The sequence below is a fragment of the Canis lupus genome, chromosome 19 (genome assembly GCF_011100685.1).
Source record: "Canis lupus familiaris isolate Mischka breed German Shepherd chromosome 19, alternate assembly UU_Cfam_GSD_1.0, whole genome shotgun sequence".
Lineage (NCBI taxonomy): Eukaryota > Metazoa > Chordata > Mammalia > Carnivora > Canidae > Canis > Canis lupus.
In genome coordinates this window covers 1476636-1490735 of record NC_049240.1, presented here as the reverse complement: position 1 = coordinate 1490735, position 14100 = coordinate 1476636, and the positions used below count along the sequence as shown (strand labels likewise).

General features: G+C 37.1%; 1 non-coding gene across 1 annotated transcript; it reads right to left on the bottom strand.

The window, feature by feature from the left end:
* Window positions 1-8816: 8816 nt before the first annotated feature.
* On the bottom strand, window positions 8817-8921 carry LOC119864555. Its single transcript, XR_005374378.1, has one exon. It is a non-coding gene; the product is annotated as a U6 spliceosomal RNA (small nuclear RNA).
* Window positions 8922-14100: the final 5179 nt, after the last annotated feature.

Sequence of the window (14100 nt, the reverse complement as noted above, 5' to 3'; positions counted from 1 at the left end):
GAGGACAGCATATTTATTTTCCTGGCTCCTCCCAGTCAGGTCACTATTGGTCAGCTGCATCCCTCTGTTGAAACCACAGCACTTCAAATGACTCACTTCACTCTGGATTCTGCTACTTTTCCTGTCCCCTGCCCCTAAAAACCTAAAGATAACAATAGTTCTCTGCTATTACACAGTTGCGAGGGCCCTGAACCATATTTGTTATTTTCCCTAAATCTTGACCACATCTTTGTAAATAGGCTTGTTGCTAAACTTTCCTCAAATCAGGAATCTGATTCATCAGAGATTCATCTTTTCACCTAGTTTACATGACCAGACCAAAAAAAAAAAAAAAAAAAATGAATGCAGCATAAGCCTCACTATCCCCTCTTTCCACCTTCTGCACAACAGACCCAGCAAATAAATTCTAGAATTTTCAAAGAGAGCTCCATTACTCCTACTCCAAGTCTATATGAAAATTATTTTTCAATTTTTTGGATTTTTATAAGAGGCCAGGAATTGAGGTCTACAAATAGAAAACATTTTTTTTTTTTTTCAATTCTGGTAATAGTCAATGGGTCTACTAAAGTATCCTGAGTGTCAAGCAGCAATGCAGTAGCAGATCTATCCATGATGGGTGTTGATCTCTTTGAGGTGAATGACCTTACTTGAAGCCTTGACTCCGGTGTCATAAATCAGACACTTAGCCTAATTAAGTATAAAAATATCTGATGTTTTGCAGCTGATAATACTTGACGTTGAGAGTTCCTGGAACCAGGTAGTAAAATATATCCAGGAAATGTGATCCCATGATGCAGAAAGATACCAGGTGCATCCTTGTTTCCCCTTCAATCTAATTAGCCATTCATCAGAAACAATGTGTGTTTGTGAACATGTCTTGGTCTCAAAGACAGTGAGCATCTGAACTGACCTTAACATCTCTTATTCAAAATATCTCAAGTTGATCTTGACATTTACTTTAACAGCTCACCCTGTGCCGAGAATGGAAATTATTTCCATTGAAAGGGATGTAAGAACAACATCTTGAGCCATAATTCCAAAACTATGGTTATCCTCCCACTGTTCTTCCTTCATCTGCCTTTATAGTGCTCATAACTCTTCACTGTTCCACTCCTGGTTTTCATGCTAAAAGTCAGGCTGTACAGCTATGATTCAGCTGCCTGCCTAGAATGATGCATTTCCTTTTACTATGCCTTGATGTTTGCAAAGTTAAATGTGTGTGGAGGTGAATTACACACTGTCTTTGCTTACAAACCTCATAGTTTCATCATCAAAATGTGTCACAAAAGTCTTAAAACCTATGAGCATATACATCTACCAGTGGAATAGATGCAAAAAATTGACATCTCTCTGAATTACAGTTTCATAGAACAATGGCTGGAGGTGGATGCTTAATATTGACCCATTTCAGCAATAAGTAGACCGAGAATCTCTTGAGGTACCTCTGGACTGGCCAGAAGCAATGACCATGACCAAAGGTTAAAAGATAAGAACCCTGGATCTTACTTTTCTAATTCTAGCTCTACACCTTCTTGATGTATGACACTAGAGCTGCCCCACCATAAAATGACAACTTTCTGTGTGACCTAGATTTCAAAATTATTGACATGAATGAATGTGATCCATATATACAGACAGCAATACCATATATCTTGTGTTACTTCACCTTGTAGAAATCAGTAGAAATTATTGTGAGTTATTGAGATCTTCATTGTCCTGAAACAAAGTCAAGGTATAGTGTTTAATTCATATTATGCTGCTATTTCTTTTCCTCCTTACCTATAGAAGCCAGCTTCTAAGGTGGTCTCCTCCAAGAACCATCATTTCCTGATATTCACACACGTACATAGTTGTCCCCCACATTGGATACCTGGATATCCAATAAGATATTACAGAAACAATAGTATGCGATTTCTAAGCTTAGTTCATTGAGCCATTTGGCCTCTGCCTTGTTCTTGTATCACTCACTTGGAGGGAAACCAGCTGCAGTGTAAAGAGGGCACTCAAAGGGCTAGCCCCATGATAAGGAACTGAGGCCTCCTACCAAAAGTCAGCCACACCTGCCAGTCATGGATTAAGCCATCTTGAAAGCAGATCTTCACACCCCAATCAAGCCTTCAGATGAATGCAACCCCAAGTGACACCTTGACTGTTTCCTCATGAAAGATCTCAAGCCAGAAACACTCAGCTAAGCTACTCCTAAATTTTGAGATAATAAGTGCTTGCTGGTATAAGTCACAAAGATGACTTGTGTGTGTGCGTCGGGGGGGGGGGTAATTTGCTATGTAGCAATAGATAACTAAAATATTCATTCTGATGTTCTTTTATACAAGATTCACCTTTCCTTCAAACCTGATACTACACACCTATTTTTCAAGCAAGACCAACATATAGGGCAGCCTGGGTGGCTCAGAGGTTTAAGCGCCGCCTGCCTTTGGCCCAGGGCGTGATCCTGGGGTCTCAGGATTGAGTCGCATGTCAGGCTCCCTGCAGGGAGCCTGCTTCTCCCTCGTCCTGTGTCTCTGCCTCTCTCTCTCTCTATGTCTATCATAAATAAATAAATAAATCTTTTAAAAAAATTAAAAAATTAAGAAAAAACTCTAATTTACTTGTAACACAGTAGATTATTCCACTGTCTTATAATAGCCTAAGTGGACTACTGGTGATACCATTGTATTATGCAGTAGTGAGTAGTGAGTTAATGTCCTGTCATTAAGTCCTGTTAACTGCCAGAATTGAGTCATAGATTTTCCACTGATAGTGAAACAAGTGAGTTAGATGGTTAGGAAGAACATCTGGCTGAAATACCGCAAAGGTCTAACAGTGCATTTAAACCAAATAGGGCTTTCTTTACTGACAGAAAATTTCAAACAATTATTAATTGTGACTTTACTCTGAGAAGAGTATCTGAAGTACTAACATTATGGGAAGCACCCAGAGCAGATAATGTATCATTCACATACATCACATCACATCACACATTCACTGTGTATCATCACATACACAGATCATGTATCATTCTTTCCACCTGCCTTTTACTCTATATAAAATCAATTTATCATTAACATTTCAGTTCAATATTAAAAGGTAATAAAACTAGAGAAGATACACATTTACTGTTTACATCACTATCTTTCCAAGACTAAAACAACAAAAACAGATGAAGAATCACATCTCTGAAAACTAGGTACCTGTAGAATTTTTTGTGAAACCACTTAAAAACCATTTCCAGCATTAGATTCCAACATAAGTCTGAAAACAAAGATTACTTTCTTAGTATTTTTTTAAAAGATTTTATTTATTTATTCATGAGACACAGAGAGAGAGGCAGAGACACAGGCAGAGGGAGAAGCAGACTTGATGCAGGGAGCCCTACGTGGGACTTGATACCAGGACCCCGGGGTCATGCCCTGAGCTAAACGCAGATGCTCAACTGCTGAGCCACCCAGGCGTCCCGTACTTTCTTCGTATTGATGTGAATTTCTCTTAGGACAATCAGAATTCCTGATTAACCTGAATAATATTAAAGGTATTGAATTATACTTCACATGAGATTTTATCATATACAAATTTAGTTTCTGTAAAGGGCAGAAACATTCTCTTACGTAAGTCCTAAAACAATTTTTAAAGAGCTGTAGGAATTATAAGAAAATGAAAAATTCAGAAAGAATGAGATTCAAGTGTTTTATCTTTAAGCAAATAGCATCAGAATTTCACCAAATATAAAATGGTATAAGTGGTAGTGGTTCTGAAATGAGAATCAAGAGTGCTTTTCTGAAACACTCAAATGGACAAGGGTTAACTATTAACTCCTAGTACTAGATCTTACATATCTACTTCAAAATTTTGATATTTTCATTTAACGTCCGTATTTAATATATTTGTAAATTGCCACAAAGGTAGAAATAAGGGAAATTCCTTTCTGATATTGTTTGGCTAACGGTGCGTTAGGTGTGGGCAATGAAAAATAGAGCGTAAGTCAAAAATTTTTGCTTAATTTTATTTATTGTTGTGTCAAAACTATACTGTTGTGAACCAAGGATATATACCTAGTATTTACAAATATTCATATAAATTAATTCTTTAATAAAATTGCGGATAGATTTATGCTCAATATAACTTTAAAGGGTTGAGTTCTTTTACTCTGAGAAATCATTCATGATTTAATTCTGGGAAATCTTATACATTGGATTGCATATATTTCCTATGTACTATGAAACTATCATTTCCTTTTAGATATTTCACAATACCTGTTGAATAAAGTGAATGAATAAATGAAGAAAAAATGTTTCCAGCAAAATTAGTTTTGGAAATGTTTTGTCATCAATATGCTCCATTTGTTTGAAAAAATACTGTTAACCTTATTTTTGTCTCTTCATTTCTAAAATTTTCATGATCAAAAAAGGAAACATTTTAACAAAGTCTTCCTTGGTGAAAGACATTTTGAACATTCTGGCTTAGTCAAAATACAACCATTTTCTTTGCTGCAAAAATTTTCAATCATTAGTATGTTAATGGGCACTGTGAATTGCTAGTAGGGTAATGTCTTATGAAATAATTCCCAAACTTATTTGACCATAGAAGCCTTTTTTTTTTTTAAATAAAACATCTATTAACATCTCAAGGATCTTTTGGGAAATGCTGTTATACATCATAGCACTTAACTTTCTTTAATCGTTTCATGTAATTTAACTTGATTTCTCTGGTTATATATTCTCCATCTCCTTGGATGAGGACCTGTCTTACTCCTTTTAGCTCTACATGTAATGAACATATATGTAATAAATACTTTGACAGCTTGTTTGATTTTTCTGAGAAATTGTTGTGCAAACCATTATACTCATCGTATAGGTTTTGGAAAGAAAGAAAGTAGTGAAGGCAATCCTTGTAAACAATTTTATATGGACATAAAAAGCAAGCTTCAAACACAAAGTATTTGCCACATTGGGATGCCTGAGTGGCTCCGTGGTTGAGCGTCTGCCTTTGGCTCAGGTCGTGACCCCGGGGTCCTGGGATCAAGTCCCACCGTGGGCTCCCCGCAGGGAAACCCTTTACCTGTGTCTCTGCCTCTCTCTGTGTCTCTCGTGAATAAGTAAATAAAATCTTTAAAAAAAGTATTTGCCACATTAATTTAACAAGTATTAGCACTTTGCCATATTTGGTTCAGATTTTTTAATCTAAATGATAAGCAAAAGATTACATATACAATTAAGGCCAATCTTCATCCCTTTTTCCTTCCCCTTTCCCAAAGGTAACCATCATCCCGAAATTGGTATATGTTCTTGTTTGTATATTTACTTTAACTCATATGTTTGGATTCACAAATAACATATAGGATTTGTGTGTTTTAAGTTTATAAAAATAGTATCACTTTGGTACACATTGTGATTTACTAATTATATTCTACATTACATTCATGAGATGGATCCATGATAACGCATATGGATTTTGTTTAACGGTTTTAACTGAAGGATTATATAAATAGAATATAAAAATTAATTATCCAATGACCTATTAGGAATATGTGCCTTGTTCTCGATGTATTCCTATTATAAGGACGTGGTGGTAAACATCCTGGCACATACACCTTTGTGTGTTTGTTGAAGAGATGTTTTGGAGTATTTACCTAGAAGTAGAATGAGTTAAGTCATAGGTACCTACATCATCAACTTTAGTAGGTATTTCAAACTTCTTTCCAAAGCACTTGAAATAAGTCACATGCTAAACAGCATACCTCAGGAATTCCCAGGGGCTCACATCTCTGCAAATGCTCAGACGTACTAATCTCATGTGTGTGGACTTATACTGTGCTGATATACAACATTAATTTCCCTTATTATTTCTGAATTCTAAACATATTTTTATAAACATATCGGCCATCTGGTTTTCCTCTTTTGTGAATCATGAAGATTTGACAGTTAATTATATATTTTCTTAACTAATCCTTCACCGTTCAAATTCACTGCAAATAACTTCCCTGGTTTTTGGTTTAACTTTCATTTTTTTAACTTTTTTTTTTTATTTGGACAGGTGTTTGTGTTTACACTTGTGTGACATTTTACTTTAGCCTCTTACATCTTATTTTAAAATTTTCAGTTTTATCTTTTACATTGCGGATTTTATTCCACCTGCTACTTACTTGTGTGTTGTGTCATACAAGCATTTAATTATCCAAGTGACATTTCTTGATTAATCTATCCCTTCTGGACTGATTGCTAATGCCACCTCATCACATCCTAGGCCTTTGTAATACAAAGGAGATCATTAGCAGTTGAGAGAAGGGAGAAGGCTCACTATTGCACCACATGAGGGACTGCATGAAAGAGGTAGACTGGGGGCAGGGCCTGAATACTAGATGGGCATAAAGACATGGGTTTTGGTGAGAGACTCCTAACTCTGGGAAACGAACTAGGGGTGGTGGAAGGGGAGGCAGGCGGGGGTGGGGGTGACTGGGTGACGGGCACTGGGGGGGGCACTTGATGGGATGAGCACTGGGTGTTATTCTATATGTTGGCAAGTTGAACACCAATAAAAAATAAATTTATAAAATAAAAGGAAATAATGGTCAACAAAACAAAACAAAACAAAACAAAACCTTCATTCATATCCTTTCTGTGATACTCACTGCTAGTGAATTAATCTTGCTGCAAATGAACTTCTTCCCTTGTAAGCGGAGATAATACAGATGATCTAGTAGCATTATGTAGTGAGATAATACGCGTAAGAGTGATTATTGTCTTGCATATAGTAGGTGTTCAAAGTAGTCAGAGTAGTGATTGTAGTTTCTCTTGTTGCTGGGAGTAGTGATAGGAAGAGTGATCGTACCTGGTCGGTCAGAAAGCTAACACGAGTCTTAAGGACATGCCTAGGGAAGCAAAGACAGAACCGGGGAATTGTCTGAGTGTGAGCTCAGCATTGGAGATAACTCTCAGCTGCGGTTTGGAGGACGAGATGTAAGAGGAATTGGAGATACTAGTGTAGGACGGAGGTGCTCCAAGGAACAACACCACCAGTTCCTGAGGTCCTGTTAGAAATGCACACTCAAGACCCCAGACTTGCTGATTCAGATACTTGGATCAACATGTGGCCCCATAATCACAACTGGTTTTAACAACGTCTACTGGCCTGCACGGGACTCTGATGATATTCAAGTTTGAGACCCACTAGTTTGGAACACGATGAGTAAGTAAGGTGATGCTGAGAAACCAGGTGAACCCAGCATATGAAGAAATGTCAGAGGTGAAGATGTAGATTCCTCACTTAAAGGGTGAGATCTCCTTTCGGATGCCTTTCCTTGCTTCTAGTTATTGGTTTCACTGTACTGAATGGCTTCTCAATCTCAAAATCATTTCCCGGGCTTCAAGTCCCCCTCGCTGTCCACTTACTGGGCAAATCAATGCCAAGTGTGCAACCCTTAATCGCTCTCTGTCCTTCCTACAACTCCTCACCTGCATCGTTCTCCTGTTTTCAGCATGGAGGCTCTTGAGGGAGGGGAATTTGTCTGGGACAATTTCATCGAACATTAAATACCATGCACACTGACAGAGCTTCATAAATAATAAATGAGAACAGTAATAGTCTAGAACCCAGCTTTTTAATAGCAGGAATCCCTGGCCATTAAACATAAAACAGTTCTATATATAGTTATATGTATATGTGTATATATAACTATATACAGTGACCCTTCTCTGACCCCTGAAAGATAGAAGAACATGCTGTTTCTATACCATTTAAGAACACTTTTATTTTTAAAACTAATTTCATCTTGAAATCAATAGGTGTAAGTGTGAAAAAGAAATGAGCAAGTAGCCAGCCACAGAAAATATTTACTTATTTTCAGATTTTTTTCCATTGTGTTTTTAGGGACTTGTATCTACTCTTTGGTATAAATCAAGGTGGAAAAATAATGAGAGATTTCATCATGACAGTCTATCTGAGGTCTGGCTAGAGTATTAATTTTGGTCATAACGTGTCAATCAGCTACAAAGGATCAGCTCAGCCACTGTGACAATGATCAACAGCGGAGACATCTGAGCTCAGTTAATCTACCATGACATGCTCTGGAGTAGGATGCATACGGGAATATCACCTTCATTTTAAACCACTGCTGACTGCCTTGTAATATCTAGGGATCCATAATTAATAGCTAGGGATCCATAATTAATATCTAGGGATCCATAATTAATAAAATAACATCAATCTTCAGGAACTTGAAACATGTTATCTCCATCACTTAAAAATACAAGATAATTATGATGTGCTTCTTACTATGTCTTTCCTTTGCTTTATAATTTGTATATTGATGCATGCACGCATGTGAACTTAGAGTCTATAAAATATATAGGACAGCATGTAAAAAGTAGGCCAAAAACATATTTTATTACCACTTTACATAAAATGTTTAACAATATAAACAAAACTAACCTAGAGTGAAGAAGCTTTAACTTTTAAAAAATATTTTGGATAATAGAATACCGATGCCTTTGTGATGTGAAATCATGATTCTTCACAATGAAATCAATGTACTTCGGTGTTTAATTTACCTGCAAGTGCAAGAACTTCTATCTGCAGAAGTTTGAAAGCAAGTTCTAGGGTTCAAATTGCCCATTAATATTGTTAAATTTTTTAAAAATATTACCCATTTGAATTTCAAATTCATGAAAAGAAAGAAAACACACACAAAAAAAATAGCAAGGATTTTATCTTGGTGGAAAATAATGCATAATTTTTGATTCATACATATTTATTTTCTAAATTCCTTGCCCTAAGGAGGTATTATTATTATTCACTACAGTACCAATGTTAGTAATAATAAGATACAAGTGAAATATGTACTTGGATTTGCATGTCATCCTTGCATGGGGGCCATGCTAATCTCTGTATCATTTCGGTTTTAGTATATGTGCTGCTGAACCAGGCACGGACTAGGTACTTGGAAATAGTCATCAATCTTATCCAAGCTGTACTAGATTCCTTCTTACAGAACTCCTACAAAAACACGTTCCCACACAAACACATACACAAAAACATACAAACACTGCCTTCCCTGTTCAAGAAATAAGATGCTGATATGAGCAGCAGCAAGTAACAGTGATAACCAACGTTGCTTTGATATTTATAAGCCTGGACGGGTGGTAAACGCGAGAGTGAGGCATGCTTCAGGAGTCCTGAATCGATAAGCAGAGTCCATCACATGCATGTACTCCCTAGGCAGAGTTTCAAAACTTTGTAAAAACCACTTTTCTTTTTTAGATGAAGAGCATTTTGCATTGCCATCCCCGAAGCAACTTTATTATGTAGTAATACATTGACTAGAGATGGCAAGTTAACAATTCATCTCAGGTGATCATTGGGATGGTCTGTACCAGCAGCTCTGAAGGTATGATCCCCAGATCCCGAGGGATCCCGGGAAACTTTTCAAGAGTTCTGTGAAATCGAAGCAATTCCCAATACATCATTTGTCCTTTTTACTGTGTTGGCTTGTGTCCTCTTTCACTATGTTGGCATTTGCACTGACGGTACAGATGCAACAGAATCACTGAGTGCTTATAACCAATTGAGGCAGTAGAGCCAACTGGTACTAGCAGACTGTGTCGATGTCATCCCCACGCACTATAATTCCAGTTTTAAGAAGTTCTTTGATGAATTAGTAAAAATACATTATTTTTTTCATTAAATCTTGGAACTTAAGGACACACTTTAATATTCCGTGTGACAAAAATTAAACATATCTATAAAGCACTTCTATATATGAAGTAGATAGTTGTATTAGTTATCCATTTCTGAATAGTTTACCCCAAAACCTAGCAGCTTAAAACAACACACATTTATTATCTTGGTTTCTGTGGGTCAAGAATTCAGGTACTGCTTAGCTGGGTCTTCTGGCTCAGGTTTCTTACAAGGATGCGATCAAGGTGCCACCTGGGACCACAAACATATCAAGGTCTAACTGGGGAGGGATCCATTTCCAACCTTTTCCATGTGGTTGTTTGCAGGATTCAGCTACTTGAGGTTCTTGGCTGAGGTCCTCAGTTCCCTGCAGCTATTGGCCAGAGGGCACTCTCAGTTCTTGGCCAGGTCGCCCTCTCCATGGGGTCAAGCATTTGAGAAGAACCAGAGAGAGAAATCTAGCAAGATGGAAATCATAGTCTTTTATAATCCAGTCACAGGAGTGACACCTCCTCATTTTTGCCATATTCTATTTGTTAAAAGCAAGTCATCAGCTCCAGCCCACATTCAAGGGGAGAGAGTGACACAAAGGCATGATTTCCTAGGGGTGAGGATCATTAAGAGCCATGTCAGAAGCTGCTGGCCATGTGGTCATCTCCGGGAAATACTGTTCACGTTGTTACGTTCTTTTCATTATGTACCATTTTTATGTGAAAGAATACCCCAAAAACATAATTATTCAGGCTTATTTTGCTGATATTTGCAGAATCGAGTGTTTCTTGATGACAAATTGAGTTTTGATACTTCAAGGAAAACAATGCTGATACTCAAAACTCAATGGAATTTGAATATTCAAAAGAATGCTAGAATTTTGTGAAACTTGTGTCTGGCAACAGTGTTTTAACAACTTATTGACATAAAAACCTTTTTGAAGGTTTTGTTAGCAATACTAAAGAACTGAGTTTTGATCTTGTATAATGAAATATGTTAACATTTAGAAGATCTGCAAAAGCCAATGAGTCAATGTTTTTCAAACGACCAAATGGATGCCTTTCCAGAGTCAGGCCTACATGCATTTACGGGCAAGACAGACCAATGGCCTTAGCCATCCTGACAGGTGTGAAGTGTATCTCATTATGGTTTTGATTTGTATTTCTCCAATGATTAGTATGGTGAACATCTCTTCAGGTGTTTGTTGGTCATCCGGATGTTTTCTGTCTTGGAAAAATGTCTTTTTGAGTCCTCTGCCCCTTTTTAGTTAGATTATTTGTATTTTTGGTTTTGAGTTGAATAAGTTCTTTATATATTTGGGATATTAACCCACTATCAGATATGTCATTTGTCAATATCTTTTCCCCATTCAGTAAATTGCCCTTTTGTTTTGTTGACAGTTTCTTTAGCTGCAGAAGCTTTTTTCTTTTTTCTTTTTTTTAAATTTTTTTTTTATTTATTTATGATAGTCACAGAGAGAGAGAGAGAGAGGCAGAGACACAGGCAGAGGGAGAAGCAGGCTCCATGCACCGGGAGCCCGATGTGGGATTTGATCCCGGGTCTCCAGGATCGCGCCCTGGGCCAAAGGCAGGTGCCAAAGCACTGTGCCACCCAGGGATCCCTGCAGAAGCTTTTTATTTTGATTTAGTGCCAGTAGCTTAAATTTGCTTTTATTTTCCTTGCCAGAGGAGTAATATTTAGAAAAATGTTTCTATAGCTCTTGTCAAATAAAGTGTTGCTTATGTTTTCTTCTAGGAATCTTACGGTCGAATGCTGAGAAATGTATAGAATTGTTGAATCATTATATTGTTAATGCCTGAAGCTAATATAACAGTGTATGTTAATTATACCTGAATAATAAAAAAAAAAAAGACACACTAATGGATCTCATGTAACAGTGAGAAGTTCATTAATATGATTTCATTTCTGCCTTGCAACTCATCTTTAAAAAACTACTGCTTACAGAGTTCTAGTGTAATATCAAAGAAGAATATCCACAATTATCTGAAAAGGGTATTAAAATACTTCTTCCTTTACAACTATATAATATAATTATGAGAGGCTGGATCTTTTCCATATACTTCAGCCACAACAAATGGCAACAGTCTGAATGCTGTGAAAGCAGATATGAGAATCCAGCTGGCTTGCATAAAGTCAAACATTAAAAATATTTACAAATATCTATAAAAGGGCCACTATCTTCATAAAACTATTTTTGCTTTGGAAAATACAGTTTTTTTCATGAAAATATTTTTTATGTGAACATAAAATGGATTTACTTTTAAGTGAATTATTTAAGAATGCCTATTTTAATTCCTAGCATGATCAATATTGATAGATAATCCCACATAAACAAGAACTCTTTGGGATATCAAGATTTTTTAAGATTGTAAAAAAGATACTAAGATCAAAATGCTTGAGAATCTTTGAGCTAGATTTTACTATTTAGGCAAAATGACCCCCAAATCTCAGCAGCTTGCACAAAATGATCTCTTACTCACACTACAAGTCCATTGGTGTCGGCTGAGGAAATGTGCTCATTATTTTCTCAGGAGGCTAGGCTCATGGAGAGAATGTCTCATCAAGATTCCACACTTGTGGGAAACCTGGTTGTGCAGTTGGTTGAGCATTAGATTCTTGGTTTCAGCTCAGGTTGTGATCTTAGGGTTGTGGTCTCAGAGTCAGGGGATCAAGCCCCACTGTGGGCTCCGTGCTTGGCGGGGAGTCTGCTGGGATTCTCTCTCCCTCGCTCCACAAATACATAAATAAATAAATAAATAAATAAATAAACAAACAAACAAATAAATAAATAAATTTATATAATGAATTTCTTATTTATTTATTTATTTATTTATTTATTTATTTATTTATTTATTTATTTATTTATTTATTTATTTCAAGGTTCTACACTCCAACAAGAAAAATGGCAGTATGGCAAAATTTGCAAGGGGTTATAAACTTCACCTGGAAGTTACCTATGCTACTTCTACTAACTAATCATCTAAGAAAGCCACATGGACACACCTAACTTCAAGGGGGCAGTAACACACAATCCCACCATATACTCAAAAGAAAATCCATAAATATTTAGTGAACAACACTGACTACCATGTATGCCAATTCCAACCCATACATACCTGAAGCACTGAGTGAAAAAGGATTACGAGGCTGCATCTTAGATAGCTCCAGAAGCTTATCAGTTTTTTATTGCTGTTGAAACAAACTATCACCAATTTAGTGTGTCTTAAAGCAACAGAAATGTGTTCTCTCCTATGGTTCTGGAGGTCAAACATCCTAAAATCACTGTGGGCAGAGATTCATTTCTTCTGGTGTCTTTAGGGAATAATCAGTTCTCTGCCTTTTTTGTCTTCTAGAAAATGTGAATTATAGCAATATTTATCCCTTAAACAAAAAGTAATTGAGTACCTAAGGAATATTTTCCTTAAACCAAAAGTAATTTCCTTAAACCAAAAGTAAACCAAACCGGCAACCCCGGTGGTGCAGCGGTTTAGCACCGCTTGCAGCCCAGGGCGTGATCCTGGAGACCCTGGATCAAGTCCCACATCGGGCTCTCTGAATGGTGCCTGCTTCTCCCTCTGCCTGTGTCTCTGCCTCTCTCTGTCTCTCTGTCTCTCTCTCTCTCTCTCTCTCTCTCTCTCTCTCTGCATCTCTATGAATAAATAAATAAAATAAAAAAAAGTAATTGAGTACCTGGTAGATATGAGGCACTATTCTAAATGCTGGGGATGCTAGGCTGAACAAAAGTCAAAGCCCCAACTATCATAGGGCTTACACTCCAGCAGAAAAAAGAAAGAGGTAAATAAACTCATATATATGTTAAGACATTGATATGTACAACCAAGATAATTAAGGCAGGAAAAAGTAATTGAGAATGATAGGAAAGGTGCTCTTTTAGATAAGTGGTCAGAAAAGGCCTTTCTGATCAGACAATTATTGAGTACATCCCTGAAAAAAAGTGAAGGAACGAATCACAATATCTGGAAGAAGAACATCCAGGCATTAAAAATAGCAACCAAGAAGTCTTAATGTGGGAGGATGCTTGGAATGTCTGAGAGGCAGCAAGGAGGGCAGGGTGTGAGCTCCTTGATGAGAGGATGAGAGGATGAGAGAAGGAGGTGAGCCCACATGCAGTAATAATGCAGTGTCCTTAGGACTATGATAGGGACCCAGCCTCTACTCTGAGAGGGACAGCCAAGGAACCATCTACTTGCAGGAGTGTTCTGCTACAGGGGACGTTGCTCAAGGGTCACTCACTACTGTGGGGAGAATATAACCCTGGGGCAAGCTTAAACGCCAGAAGACTAGTCAGAGGTTATTGCAATAACATAGGCTGGAGATGATGTTGATTTAAATGAGAGCTATAATGGTGGAGGTGGTAAGAACCGTCTGGATTCTGGATATAGTTTGAAAAAGTCAACA